General features: G+C 47.2%; 1 protein-coding gene across 5 annotated transcripts in view; it reads left to right on the top strand.

Moving 5' to 3' along the window:
- The first annotated feature begins 4,204 nt into the window (after nucleotides 1-4,204).
- Nucleotides 4,205-15,116, top strand: part of SSX2IP (SSX family member 2 interacting protein) — a 60,926-nt gene continuing 50,014 nt past the window's right edge. For 3 of the 5 annotated variants that reach the window (XM_075936365.2, XM_075936364.2, XM_075936361.2), the window contains exon 1: nucleotides 4,205-4,362. The gene's annotated coding sequence lies outside the window, so the exon portion shown is untranslated. The remainder of the gene's footprint in view (nucleotides 4,363-15,116) is intronic. The other 2 variants (XM_075936362.2, XM_075936363.2) reach the window with 2 other exon arrangements.

Raw genomic sequence — 15,116 nt, 5'->3', positions numbered from 1 at the left:
GGGGGAAACCCTTTTGCACAAGAGCCTGTAAACCTCATTTTTTGAGGAATAAGGGCTTGTGCACAAAAGGGTTTTTTCCCCCCCGACAAATGGCCCCGTCTACACAGGGCTTTTTATTGCAAAAACCTCTTCCGCAAAAAGGATCAGAAGAGGATATGCAAATGAGTGCAAGATATGCAAATGAGCACTCCATTTGCATTCTCTGTTCCGCAAAAAATGCACAGTGTAGACATAGCCTCAGAGTGAGAGGAGGTGCTAGGATTTTTGAAGACAGGATTAGAAGAATTGGCCTAAAATCACATGATGAAATTCAATAAGACAAGTGCAAAATACTTAGGAAAAATTAAATGCAGGAATGAGGAATAACTGTGTTGGTGGTAATACTGCTGAAAAGAATTGGTAGGTTATTGACAGGATCACAACCTGCATATGAGTCAATAACATGTTGCAGGTGAGAAAAAGTCTAATATTCTTCTATAGTATTAACAACAGTGTCTTCTTTTTACTATATATTTTAGAAAAGCTGTTAGTTCAAGAACTCCTTCTAAACGGTAAGAGCTAGGACCACCAATTTTGGTGTGCAGCTTCCTCTTATCATAACTTAAAGAAAAAGGTAAGGATTCGTTTGTGAAAAAACAATGGGAAGAGCCTGGAATTTGATTGTTTCTCATAAAATGGAACGAGAGGTGTCTAGTAGGAGGGAGCTATACCACGGACAGGGGTAACAAGGGGCCAGAGATGGGGACCGGGACAGCTATAACCCCATTGAGCCAGCAGGGTGGAAGGTGGCGAAAGGGACAGCTAGCTACTATATCAGGGGTCAGCAACCTTTCAGAGGTGAAGTGCTGAGATTTGACTTATTCACCTCTATGTACGGTCCGAGTGCTGGTGATACTTTTTAAAGTCATTGATAGTGCTACTTGTAGCAGTTTCATTAATAAAGAAAGATACAGATCTTACCTTTTAGTGCTGGGATTGGCAACCTTTCAGAAGCGGTGTATCAAAATTTAGCTTATTCACAGATCTGTGTGCCCGGGAGGGGGGGAGGCTGGGTACAGTGACTATATTTTCTGAACCAGTTGCAGCTAGGGAGAATGGTTTAATTTAAATTATGAAACAATTAAGCATTTTAACTTTCTCATATTAAGCTTATCAAACTTCATTTTAAATAAAGTAAAATATTATGTCCAACACAAAAGGTTTCTATGTTTTCTTTATTTATGGCGGGAGTGGGGAACCATTTTTGGGTCAGGGGTTACTGACCCACAGAAAAATCAGTTGGGGACCACACAAATGAGAAGCAAAAAAAAAACTCCTTCAAAACCCCCCAACCCTCACTGATGTGGCCCCCAACTGAGACACCTCACTGGCTAGTGCCCCAGCCTCACGGGGCGAGGGGAAGGGAAGGGATAGGGGGACTGAGATTCAGGGCTTCCCATAGACCAGATTTACTTTTCGGTGGTTCTGGAGTTAGTGGATTTTAGGGACCCCCTTAGACTCTGGGGTAAAGACAAAAATGAGAGGTACAGTGTATGAGACAGGGCTACTAGCAAGTAGGATAGGGATGGGTGCAGGATCTGGGAGGTAGGGTACAGAAGGTGGAGAGGTTGCAAGGTCTGAGTGGGAGGTAGGGTACAGAAGCAGGCTGGGAGTAGGGTGTCTGGCCAGGTGGAGGGAGCAGGAACAAGGGAGGGTGCAGCAGCAAGGGAGGGTGCAGCAGCAACAGGGTGGGAGTGCCTGCCCAGGAGGGAGGGTGCAGGAACAAGGGAGGGAGTCGGAACAAGTCAGGGGTACAACGTTTTGAGGGGAGTGAGTGTGGGTGGGGTCTGGGCATGAGGGGACCCCTTACCCGGCTTTGCACCTCCGTGCAGCAATGGCTGTGGCCATACTATCCCAGGCCACTCCGAAGGAAGGCCCGGCTGTCACTGCCAGGGCCCATGTGGTGCAGGGCCAACCCCAGAGGCCCTATTGTTGTGGCCACATGGTCTGGGGCTGGCTCCAGAGACCCTGCTGCTGTGGCCACATGGTTTGGGGCCGGCCCCAGAGGCCGGAGGCGCTGCTTCCATACAATTCTGGATTGACCCTGGACCGCATGGCCACAACAGAAGCACCTCTGGTTCTGGCTGAGGGGCCACTGAGGAGCCTCAGCCCTGCTTCCTCCCACTGCAGCATAACCTGCTGCAGGCAGAAGGGAGTGTTCGCCAGTGGCTGTGCTGGGCTGGGGGAGGCTGAGCTTCCTCCTCTGTGCTGCTGCTGAAAATTGGCTTGCAAGCCATAAATGGCACACGTGCTGTAGGTTGCCGACCCCTGTACTATATCTATCTATCTCATAGAGTTTGTCTGTGTTTCTATTTGTCTGTCCCCCAGCCAGTGGACATGGATCCATCCTCCAACTTTGTCTGCTGCAGCTGCAGGGGCCACGGACAAATGCTTCTCACTTGGCTGCAAGTTGCTGTGGTGACGGAGGGCTGGGATCGTCCTCTCTCCCCAGGGCAGCCAGCATACTGAACCCTTCATCCCCCAGCCCACTCCCAATAGCAATTTAAATGAAGAGCAAAACTCACTTAAGGACCCAAACAATGCTGGGTAAATCTTCTAGTATGTAAGATATGGAACATAAGTGTTCCACTGTATTTGGCACTGATGAGCAGGGATGATGTGTGAAGGGGGATAAGAGGATATGTGACCCTCAAAATATCCTGGACAGTAGGGGCAAGGGGCCAGTGCCTTTGATCAGCCTGGGAAACTAGCAAAGTTAGTACACCATCATTTAGGGCTAGGTGTTCCTTGCACGGTATCACGCATACACCACCTGCAGGCTGGTAATCAATCATACATTGGGTGTAATAAACTGATTAGCACTCAACTCTTTTTATGCCTTGATTTTTTAAAATAAGGGTTTTTATTTTATTTCTAAAAAGCTTAAGTATTAAGTAGATCTAGCCCTTATCAAACTCTGCCTCTACTACCCCTTAGGAAACAAAGGGCGGGCTCTCTTTTGATTAGAGTATCAGGCAGTGCTTTTGAGATCTCATGAGCCTTTTGTTATCTTAATCACCTTTGCCTCTTTATAAACAAACTCCCTGCAGCAAAGGCTGTGGCTGCTCTCACCTGCCTTTTAGAAGTCACACTCAGGGTTGCCAGGTGTCTGATTTTTAACTGGACAATCCAGTATTTGAGCTTTCTGTTTGGGAAACAAATTGGCTGTGTCTACACTGGGCCACTTATTCTGGAAAATCAGCCGCTTTTCCAGAATAAGCTGCGAGCTGTCTACACTGGCCCTTGAATTTCCGGAAAAGCAACGATGCTCTACTGTACAAAATCAGCCGCTATTCCGGAAAACCTATTCTGCTCCCGCTCGGGCATAAGTCCTTATTCCAGAACACTGTTCCGGAAAAGGGCCAGTGTAGACAGCCCAGTAGTCTTTTCTGGAAAAAAGCCCCGATCGCGAAAATGACGCTCGGGGCTCTTTTCCGGAAAAGCGCGTCTACATTGGCCACGGATGCTTTTCCGGAAAAAGGGCTTTTCCGGAAAAGCAGCCTGCCAATGTAGACGCTCCTTTTCCGGAAATACTTATAACGAAAACTATTCTGTTTTAAGCAGTTCCGGAAATTCATGCCAGTGTAGACACAGCCATTGAGAAAATATCCATGTCCGGTAGTTTCTAAATAAGATGTAAGGTAGATTGTGCCGTAATGTCAAGTGTGTCCGGTATTTCTGACTCTACCTGGCACCCGTAAGTGTTGCAGTTAAGGTCTCTCTGGGGGGTGGGGGGGAGGGACTAGGGGGAGCAGACCCGGGTTCAAAAGGCGGGGTACAGCGCCCCCTCCCTGGCTGGCGAAGCAACGTTTCTTTCCGCCCGAGGAGGGAGACCCGCACCTCCCCCTCCAGTCCCATTGAGCCCCCCCCCCCCTTCCCCCAGCCTGGCGAAGCGGCCGTTGCCTCCCGCATCCGCCCGTTTGGCTACGCGGCGCAAGGCAGCAGCGGTTCCCGGTTGCTGACGAGCCGCTGCAGGGACAGCCGGGCCGCGCGCAGAAGCCCACGAGCCACTCGCGCAGCCCAGCCCCCTTCGCAGGCGTGTCCCGGCGCAAGTTCCCGAGCGGCCCCGGCCCGAGCGCGGCGGAGGAAGAGGAGGTGGGTGCTGCGGCTCTCTGGCCCCCGGGCACAGGCGCTTGTTGAAGGTGTCCTAGCAACAGCCCGGCCAATGGGAGCAGCGCCGTGCCGTGAGGGGGCGGGGCGATTAACCCTGCGGGGCCCGAGCAGGGCTGGGCTGAGTGCGGCGGGGCGGCTGGGCTCGCTCGGGAGTCGACTGCCTCCCCCGCCCCCTCCACGGCGGCAGCAGCAGCAGGTGGTGCCATGCGGGTGAGTTGAGTCCGCGCCCGGCCCTGGGCTGCTCGAGTTGAGGCGTTGGGGCCTCTGCCTGGCGCCGTTCGCCTCGCTGAGCCGCCCGCCGCGCTAGGAGCCGCGGGGCTGCGAGCGGAGAACGGCGCTGGCGGGCGCACGCAGAGGAGGGGGGACCCGGCACACACGGGCGGGGGGACTCGCGGGGGTGACTTCGATACACACGGGAGGAGACGTTTGGCCGGGGGAGGGGGGGACTTGCGCACAGGTGGGCGAGAGAATTGGGGGGAACTTGAGCATACACGGGAGGACGGGGGTCGGGCACACTCGGGAGGGGGAGCTGGCGGGGGGGGACTCGCACACACACGGGAGGGGGAGCTGGCGGGGGGGGACTCGCACACACACGGGAGGGGGAGCTGGCGGGGGGGGACTCGCACACACACGGGAGGGGGAGCTGGCGGGGGGGGGGGACTCGCACACACACGGGAGGGGGAGCTGGCGGGGGGGGACTCGCACACACACGGGAGGGGGAGCTGGCGGGGGGGGACTCGCACACACACGGGAGGGGGAGCTGGCGGGGGGGACTCGCACACACACGGGAGGGGGAGCTGGCGGGGGGGACTCGCACACACACGGGAGGGGGAGCTGGCGGGGGGGGACTCGCGCACACACGGGAGGGGGAGCTGGCGGGGGGGGACTCGCGCACACACGGGAGGGGGAGCTGGCGGGGGGGGACTCGCGCACACACGGGAGGGGGAGCTGGCGGGGGGGGACTCGCGCACACACGGGAGGGGGAGCTGGCGGGGGGGGACTCGCGCACACACGGGAGGGGGAGCTGGCGGGGGGGGACTCGCGCACACACGGGAGGGGGGGCTGGCGGGGGGGACTCGCGCACACACGGGAGGGGGAGCTGGCGGGGGGGGACTCGCGCACACACGGGAGGGGGAGCTGGCGGGGGGGGACTCGCACACACACGGGAGGGGGAGCTGGCGGGGGGGGGGGACTCGCACACACACGGGAGGGGGAGCTGGCGGGGGGGGACTCGCACACACACGGGAGGGGGAACTGGTGGGGAGTAGGATGGAGGAATGTTTATGTAACTGCCATGGGTGTGTTACACTGACACACACCCAGGGGATGAGGTGATGGTGGGGGGGGGAGAGACTCTAACGCACACAGGGTGGAGTTGGGGAGGGACGGAAAGGGGAGACCCTAGCACATACCTGGGAGCAGTCAGAGGGGTGGAGGAATGTTTGTACACGTGAGATGGGGGAAATGGGCATGGGGGGGGGGCACTTGTGCATACCTGAGAGGGGGCAGTTGGTAGAGGGTCCATTTGCACAGACATGGGCACGGGTGCTGGAACAATGTATATATTGGGTGTGCTGAAAGCCAGTAACCAAACTGTAAACATATACATTGGAAAGCATTTCAAGCCAAGGGGTGTAAAAGCTTGCCTAGTTCCAGCACTTGTGCATACTGGAGGAACATGCAGTTGGGGTGGTGCTCTTACGTGCACCTGCTGCTTGCCAGTTTTGGTTGGATGTATTCCTGGAGATTTCATCACATGACAATGTTTCATTAAAGATTTAATTCCTGGAGATTCCAGAACGCTCTTGGAGGAGCACATCCAGTATTCCCAGTGTTTTTTTCCCCATTCGTGTGTGGAATTAATGTTGCTCTATAGATGTGCACCACCATTAGCTACACATGCTGCTGGATGTGGACACTCTACTAATCAGTTGGGTGGCTCTGAATCTTTATTGGGTGGCCTTTTGGGGAACACTCTGCACATCATACACAAATGGCTGAGGGAATGCTTGTGCATATACTGGGGGAGGGGGAGGAATATCAGATGGCAGGGGTTAGGAGGACACAGAGAGAGAGAGAGAGAGAGAGAGCGTGAGCGGGAGTTGGAAGAAGCTCATGGGGATGCTTCTGTATGGGGGGAGGGTGGTATATAGCAAGGGGACACAGTCGTGTACCCACCGGTGATCGGGTTAGTAGATGGCAGGGGATGCTTGCACATTCACAGGGGGGAGTTGACAGACATTTGGGGTGATACACACTAAAGGGAGCAAATTGGCAGGCAGTAAGGGGAGGTGCTGAGGAGTTTGTGGGTGGTAGGAGGCACCCATGCATGCCCTAGGTGGAGCAAGGGAGTTTGAAGGTTGGGGGAGGTGCACATGTCCATGCTATGGGTGCAGTTTGTAGACAGTAGGAGAGTGGGAGGAACATGCATGTGCACATGGGGAGGAGGAATTTGCGGCAGGTGTGATTATGGGGAGATTGCAGGTTGTGGAGGCTTGGGAGGGATGAGCCTGCATACATTTGGGGGAAATTGCAGATGATTGTGATTGGGATGATGTTCACGTATACATACTGAGGGAGTTTGCAGAAGGTAGGTGCTGATGGAATTGCATACATATAGGAGAGATTGTAGGTAGTGAGGGTTAGAGATATGTGCCCGTGTACATTTGGGGGCAGGTGGTGGAAGCAGGGGAAAGTGGGTACATATATGGAAAAATTATAGATGGTGATGGGGACATGCATGCAAACAGCGAGATGTTTGCAATTGGTGCAGTTGCGCTTGTGCTCTTGGGGAATTTGCAGGTGGTTAGAGGGAGTTCATATGTGATGACAACTTGGGAGAAATGTGTGCATGGGGGAGGGGAATTTGCAGGCAGGAGGAATATGCCTACTCCTGCTGGGGCAGTGGGGATGCATGTGGAGTGAGGACACATGGAGAGAGTTTGCAGGCATTTGGGGGTTCATAGTCTGTGTAGGGGGAGGGTCCTTGTAAACTGTGTTCAAACGCAGTATTTTAATTACTTTGGGAATTAAGCTGTGTCTACACTTGAAAAAAATTGAGGCGTTAACCTCACCCCCTCTTTGCCCTGAAAGACACAAGTTTTTCTGGGACAAGTGTTCATGAGAATCTGCTAACACAGGGTGGTGGGACATGAGAACTGATCCACGCAAGTGAGAAGCAAGAAAAAAAGAAAAGCAATCCCCCTCCCCCCCCCCCAAAAAAAACCAAAACAAAGCAAAAAAAACCCGGCAACCCTCATTGACCTGGCCCATCTGGGAAGCAGGAAAAAATATACTCCCTTCACTCTTAGCCGCAGCCCACGGGAAGGAGTGGGGGAGGTGCCAGGACTGGATTAATTCTTCTGGCGTTCCTGGGCTAGTGGATTCTGTAAGCCCACCTACCCCCAGGCTCTGGGTGGGGCCAAAAATTAGGGATTCAGTGTGCAGGAGGAGGCTACCAAGGAGTGGTGGTGTGGGTGCAGGGTCTAGGAGGGAGGGTGCAGGAATGGGCTGGGGGTAGGGTTGCAGGGTCTAGATGGGAAGGGTTGCAGGAACAGGGTGAGGGGTATGGGGTCTTGGAGGAAGGATGCAGGAACAGGCTGGGGGTTCATGGTCTGGGCGCGGCGCGGCGGGGGGGGGGAAGGGATGTGGATGTCTACATGTTGCAGCTCCTAGGGTGGGTGAAAAGGGGTCTGTGTGGCTCTGTGCATTGCAGGCAGTGCTTTCCTGCAGCATGCAGAGCTGCTTCCTTGTCTCTGCCCGGCAGAGCCCACAGGCCCAATCCAGCCTGTGGCTTGCTTTGATTGGGCCTGCTCCCCTCTCCCTTCTGCAACACAGGCTGGTCAGCGCTGGAACGCCAGCTATATCTGTGCTTTAAACTTTTAAGTGTAGACAAAGCCTAAGTGCTGCATGCCCAACTTCTATATCCCTCTCTGTCAGTCTCATTTGGAAGCATGGTGGAGTGGTAAAGACACATTCTGTTGTGTGCAATTTCTCAAGAGCAACATTTTGTTGATGCTTTAGGATTCAAACGACATCTACTGTCAGTGAACATCTTGTAAATCTTAATGTGCCCTTCCTGTCAGATTGAGGGTAATCTGTAGAGAAGAGATTGAGGATAATCTGTAGAGAAGATGCTATACTGGATTATCCAATCAGAGTACAGTTCTCAGGTTGCTAACTGGACCCATGCTGTTAAACCCAACATATTGCTGATCTGTATGAAGTTGGAAGTAGCAGATGCTTCTAGGCTTGTGAAGGTCTTAAATCTGTTTTAGGAGTGTTTTGAATTTGAAAAATTATTCTGGGTTTTGCTGCTGCTAAATTTGTCTAACATGGGAAATCAGGGATTGTAGGAGGTAAGAAACCATGATGTTTATATTGCATTATCTTGACCCTTGTTTTATGTTTTAAATAATCATTGCTGATTAGGATTTTTTTTTATTTATAGCAAGATAAAGTAAACTGATTAAGATCAAATTACAATGTAAGACCATTTAATATTACCTGTTTTTTATATAGTTAGTCATCAGGAGCACTTTACAGTTACCAAACTTGAATTCAAATATAAGTAACTTATTAGCATCCAGTACGTCCTTCCTGCAAGATATGGATACTGTGCTCAAGTTTCAGGGGAATGGTTTAGATGTGAATAGAATGTGAGGCCCATGAAGTAGGATTTGACTTTATAAAATGACAGAATCTTAGTAGTAAATAAGGAGGAAAATGGTTTGAGAGGGGACTTGATACCTTTCGAAGCCGCCATCATCAAATGATGAAGAGTAACATGGAAGCAAGATTATTCTCCACACTAGAGAGATGAAGAAATGGGAGACCTCTGATATTTAAAGTAAGTAGAACTTGCATTAGAGAAAGACCTTGATAGATAGGAAAATGTCTGTTTCTTGCAAACAAGGGGAAAAGCCAAAAATACTACGTAAGAAGTTGTTTTCAGAAAGAAAGCTTAGGGAATGTCTTAGGGCTAAATGGAGAAGCTTTGGGGAATCATTAAAAAGAAGTATGATGGAAGAAGAATGTCTTGTGCTAGTGTTTTGAATACAGAGCAATAGGAAGAATTAGATACCCAAGAATAAGAATACTTAGTGGTTGGATTTTGTCATGGTCAAATGCTGCACTGAGGATCAGGTAACAGGAGAGAAGATTGATGAAGTAAATCAGTTTTAATACCATAAAATCCATTGTAAAATATTAAACATGCTAAAATGGCCAGCAAATTCTGCCTAATAGAGCCAGAAAGAGATGCTTAGTAGGGAGATAGGCAGTGCTCTCATAGAAGGGTGCTAATGTGTAGGTAGAATGCATATGTTCAAGGCAGGATCGGAATTTGGGAGCTGGATGGAATATTTTGCTAGTGTCTCAGTGAAAAGATTAATCATCTGTAAATACAGATGTCATGGTTGAATCCTGGGATAATAGATGATACTGCGTGAAAAGAGTACTCTAGTGAAGATGGGTGGTGGGGGGGGGGAAAGATTGCAGCTCAGCATTTAATATTATTCTAACTTCATTGTGTAAAGAACTAGGAATGTGATGGAGCAATGGTTGTGTAACATTTGGGTTTATCTTTTACCAGATTTTAAGTGTGTGTCTTTCTGTGTGATTGCAGGTGTATAACTGATCAATTTCAAATAAACATTTTACTTGTTAAATTGCAAATCTTCTTAAAATGTACATGAAATTGAGAATGCAAAATAAGAGCCTAAGAATGGACCTACTGGATCAGACTAATGGTCCATCTAGTCCAATGTCCTGTCTTGTGGCAGTGGTCGGTGCCAGATGCTTCAAAGTGAATGACTAGAACATAGCAGTTTACCCCGTGATCCTGTCCCTTGTTATTTAGTTCCAGCTTCTGCCAGTCAGAAGTTGAGATGTAAGCAACTAGTCGAGTAGGCTTATTGGGTAGTTGAGTCACTATTTGACTAGTCATTTCTCCCTCCCTTGCTGCTTCAGGAGCTGGTGCTGGGGGGAGCTGGCTTAAAAGCCGTTTACCCTCAGCACCATCTATGCGGGGCAGGCAGGGAAGAGGGGGACAAAGGGAGGCAGTAGTTTGGCAGGGAGCAGGGGACTGGATGCAAGCTGGGACTCAGCTGTCCCAGCTTGCACTTGATCCCAGGCACTATGCATCTGCTTTTTAAATGAGCCACCAGGCTCTTACTGCATTTAAAAGGCAGAGGTGGAGCAGGGGACCAGGAGTGAGCCGGGACAGCTGAGTCCCAGCTTGCGTCCAGTTCCTTGCTGAGCCTCTGCCTTTTAAATGTAGTAAGAGCTGTCCTCTTACTACATTTAAAAGGCAGAGCTGCAGCATGATTAGCTCCCAGGGCCAGAAGGTAAACCCACTGGGGCTCTGCGGTTTCCCCCCCTTATTGACTAATTGTGTAGTTGATGGAAATTCCATCGACTACTCAATTAACTGATTAAATGCAATTTAATGTCCTTAGTCAGAAGTTTAGTTATACCCAGAGTATGGATTCCTGATCTTTTTGATTAACAGCTATTGATGCACTTGTATTCCATAAAATGATCAAAGTATTTTTTTGAACACATTTATGGCCTTCACAACGTATCCTGGCAACGAGTTAAACAGATTGTGTGGTGTTCGAAGAAGTGCTTCCTTATGGCTGTTTTATAGCTGCTGTCTGTTAATTTGGTTGGCTGACCCCTGGTTCTCGTATTCTATGAAGGAATAAGTAACGTCTCCCTTCGTTTTCTGCTCATCGTTCATGATTATAGACCTTGGTTATATCCTCAATAGTTTCTTTTCTGTGCTGAAATGACCTGACCTTATTTAGTAAGTTGTATACCCCTAATTATTGTACTTTTTCCAATTCTAATCTCTTTTTGAGATTGGGCAACCAGAACTGGGTGCAGTATTCAAGGATTTATGAAATGGCATTATGGTATGGGTACCCAACCCCAAAATGGGGCTTTCTGGCAAGACTATAGTTTACAGATGCATTGGCTGAAGACATCATATTGCAGGCTGAAAAACTTGTGACTTTTTTCACACTTTGACGAGTTTGAGTAGCTTAGATTGATTTCTGTGATTGATATAACTGATAGCACTAAGTTAAATTCAATAGTTACAAACTACTAAACTAGAGGTTATACAATTTTGGGGTCAATTTTTTACTATTCAGTAGTAACTTTTCATTAAAACTAAAATTAAAATAGATTAGCACTAATTGCAAACTAAATTAAAATCTGCAGTAAAATAATGAGCAGCTGTCAAATTTCAAGGAGTGAAAAACTTGGATTTTCAAAAAACAAAGCAAGTTTCTTATATTTTGATAGGCATAAAGTTGTAATTTAATTACTATGTCCTAAATTTCCATAGGCCGATATGTTTTTGTTTCATCTGGACAACAGCCATCTGTGCAGAGGATTACTAGGCAAATGTAAAAGCTTTAAGCAGCTTTGCAGCTCCTTTTGGAATTTAATCTTAGCAGAAGGAATAGTGTTATATTTTAAGTAAGTGTTGCCATACTTTTTTTCTGTCGTATGAGTAGTTTTTGGTGTATTTTCTGTTAGGCAACTTAGAAGTTTCAACATACTCACATTCTGCGAAATGTAGTGACTAAAATATGTGGGTAGTGGATGTTCACATTTATGATAGTTGTTGGCTGTTAGAAGTTGAGGTAGGGTAGTTCTGACATCAGGAAAAATTTAAAACTTTTTAAGAGAGAAGAGGACTAGTTTTGGAGAAGAATTTTCTGGACAACTTTATTTTACTTTTAGGTAACTGCTCATCTGGTATTGAGTGATCAGATGGTATAATGTGATTACATTGCAAAATACTGACATCAGTTTGCCTGAACTTGTTCTTAGAACTCAATTGACTAGGAGTTGCTGTCTACATAAATTCAAGTTTGACATGGAAAATCCGTGTTCTTTAAACAACTAGTATAATATGTTACATATGGTGAGAGTAGCAATGTTAAATTTAGTTTAATCAACTAATTAACTAGTTGATGGATTTTCCATTGACTAGTCGATTAGTCAATAAGAGGGGGAGCTGGAGTGGGGTTAGCTACTTCTCTAGTCCGGCATCCTTAATACCTGACCAGTGCCTAACCAGAGTATTTGCCAAATCACAGGAGGTTGGTATTGTCTTAGCAGCATTACCAGCACTGCTTACTGGACTCTTAGAAGATATTCAGGGGTAAATTAGAGCTCACAGCACAGAACGCTGAAAGCCAGGACTGGTGGCTGTAAACAAACTTTATGGGACTGTGGGAAACTTAGCTATACCCATGAGAAGTGAACATCCAGCTAACTAAAATCATATTGGACCAGATGTTGACGGACTAGAGAGGCTCAATTTGTAAAAGTTAGAAGAGGAAACTGCATATCAATTTGGAAGAATTCTTGAACAAACAGACTCACAGATAGATTATCTATAATTATATATAATCTATTTTCATTAATCATTTGAATAGGGGAGTAGAAAATATGCTTATAAAATTTGTGGATGACACTAAACTGTGGGGGCAGGGGATTAGGTGGGCTTTTGAGGACAGGATTAGAATTTAAACAACTTTGATAAATAGAAGAATTGGTCTGAAATCTACGTTATAAAATTAAAGAAGTGCAAAGTACTTCATTTAAAAAGGAAAAATCAAATGCACAACTACACAATGGGGAATAATTGACTAGGCAATAATACTGATGAAAAGGATTGGTGGGTTCTAATGGATCACAAACAATGTGTTACAGTTGTGGAAAAGGCTAATACCCTTTTGCAATATGTAAACAGGAGTGTTATGTGTATGACTTGGGAGGTAATTATCCCACTGTAATTGGTTAAGCTTCAGCTGGAGTACTCTATCCAGTTCCGGGAGCCATAGTTTGAGAAGTGGACAAATTGGAGGGCAACAAAAATCATGAAAGGTGTAGAAAACCTGATCTTTGAGGAAAGGTTTAAAGAAGATTGAGGAGGCACCTGGTAATTGTCTTCAGATGTGTTAAGGTCTATTATAAAGAGGAAGTGTCAGTTGTTCTTCATGTCCACTAAAGTAGGATCAGAAGCAGTCAGCTTAATCTGCAGCAAAACAGAGATTTAGGTTTGTTATTAGAAAAACATTCTAAATATGCAGACCATTAAATACAGGAATAGACTTCTAAAGTCGGTTGTAGAATCCCTGTCATTTGAAGTTTCTAAAAACAAGATAGTGATAGAAATGTAGCCGTGTTAGTCTGGTGTAGCTAAAACAAAATACAGGACTATGTAGCGCTTTAAAGACTAACAAGATGGTTTATTAGATGATGAGCTTTTGTGGGCCAGACCCACTTCCTCAGATCAAATGGTGGAAGAAAATAGTCACAGCCATATATACCCAAGGATACAATTTAAAAAAAAAAGTGAACACATATGAAAAGGACAAATCACATTTCAGAACAGAAGGGAGATGCGGGGGAGGGGGGAGGAAGGTGAATGCCTGTGAGTTAATGATATTAGAGGTGGGGAAGGGTAGATGTCTGTGAGTTAATAGTATTAGAGGTGATCATTAGGGAAGCTATCTTTGTAATGGGTAAGATAGCTGGAGTCTTTGTTCATGCCCCTGCGGAGAGTGTCGAATTTTAGCATGAATGCCAGTTCAGAGGATTCTCTTTCAAGTGCAGATTTGAATGTCTTCTGAAGTAGGATGCAGGTGAGTAGGTCATTGAGACACTCACTTGGTTAGGCCCAGTAATGGTGTCAGCAGAGTGAATATGTGGGCAAAGCTGGCAATGGGATTTGTTGCAAGGGAAAGTACCCACCCAGAGAAATAAAAAAGCAAATTGAAAGAGCCAAACGAATACCTAGAAACCATCTACTACAAGACAGACCCAAGAAAACCAACAATAGAACACCATTTGTCATCACCTACAGCTCCCAACTTAAACCTGTCCAACACATTATCAATAAATTACAGCCTATACTGGAACAGGACACTAAACTCCAAGAAGCTCTGGGAGACAGACCCATAGTCTCCTATAGACAACCACCTAACCTCAAGATGATTCTTACCAACAACCACAGGACATACCACACTAATACCAACCCTGGTACTTTCCCTTGCAACAAACCCCGTTGCCAGCTTTCTCCACATATTCACTCTGCTGACACCATTACTGGGCCTAACCAACTGAGTTATAAGATCAAGAATACATATTCCTGCGCCTCCAGAAATATAATCTATGCTAGCTATCGTGCCGAAAGTGTCCGTCTGCTATGTACATTGGACAAACATCTCAGACGCTTCGCCAAAGAATCAGTGCCCACAAAACAGACATTAGACAGGATCACAAAGAAAAAACAGTTGCTTGCCATTTCAACCAAAAAGGACACTGTCTCAATGACATACTCACCTGCATTCTACTTCAGAAGACATTCAAATCTGCAATTGAAAGAGATTCCTCTGAACTGGCATTCATGCTAAAATTCGACACTCTCCGCGGGGGCATGAACAAAGACTCCAGCTATCTTACCCATTACAAAGATAGCTTCCCTAATGATCACCTCTAAAACTATTAACTCACAGACATCTACCCTTCCCCACCTCTAATATCATTAACTCACAGGCAATCACCTTCCTCCCCCCCCCCCCTTCGCATCCCCCTTCTGTTCTGAAATGTGATTTGTCCTTTTCATATGTGTTCACTTTTTTTTAAAAATTGTATCCTTGGGTATATATGGCTGTGACTATTTTCTTCCACCATTTGATCTGAGGAAGTGGGTCTGGCCCACAAAAGCTCATCATCTAATAAACCATCTTGTTAGTCTTTAAAGCGCTACATAGTCCTGTATTTTGTTTAAGAACAAGATAAACACCTGTAAGAGATGATCTGAGTATACTTGGTCCTTACATAAGAATGGCCATATTGGATCAGAGCATACGTCCATCTAGCCCAGTATTCTGTCTGCTGATGATGGCTAGTGCTGGGTGCCCCAGAGGGAATGAACA

The sequence above is a fragment of the Pelodiscus sinensis genome, chromosome 9, assembly GCF_052426305.1.
Source record: "Pelodiscus sinensis isolate ZL-2025 chromosome 9, ASM5242630v1, whole genome shotgun sequence".
Lineage (NCBI taxonomy): Eukaryota > Metazoa > Chordata > Testudines > Trionychidae > Pelodiscus > Pelodiscus sinensis.
Note: the sequence above shows the minus strand (reverse complement) of the source record. Positions and strands in the feature narration are given on the sequence as shown.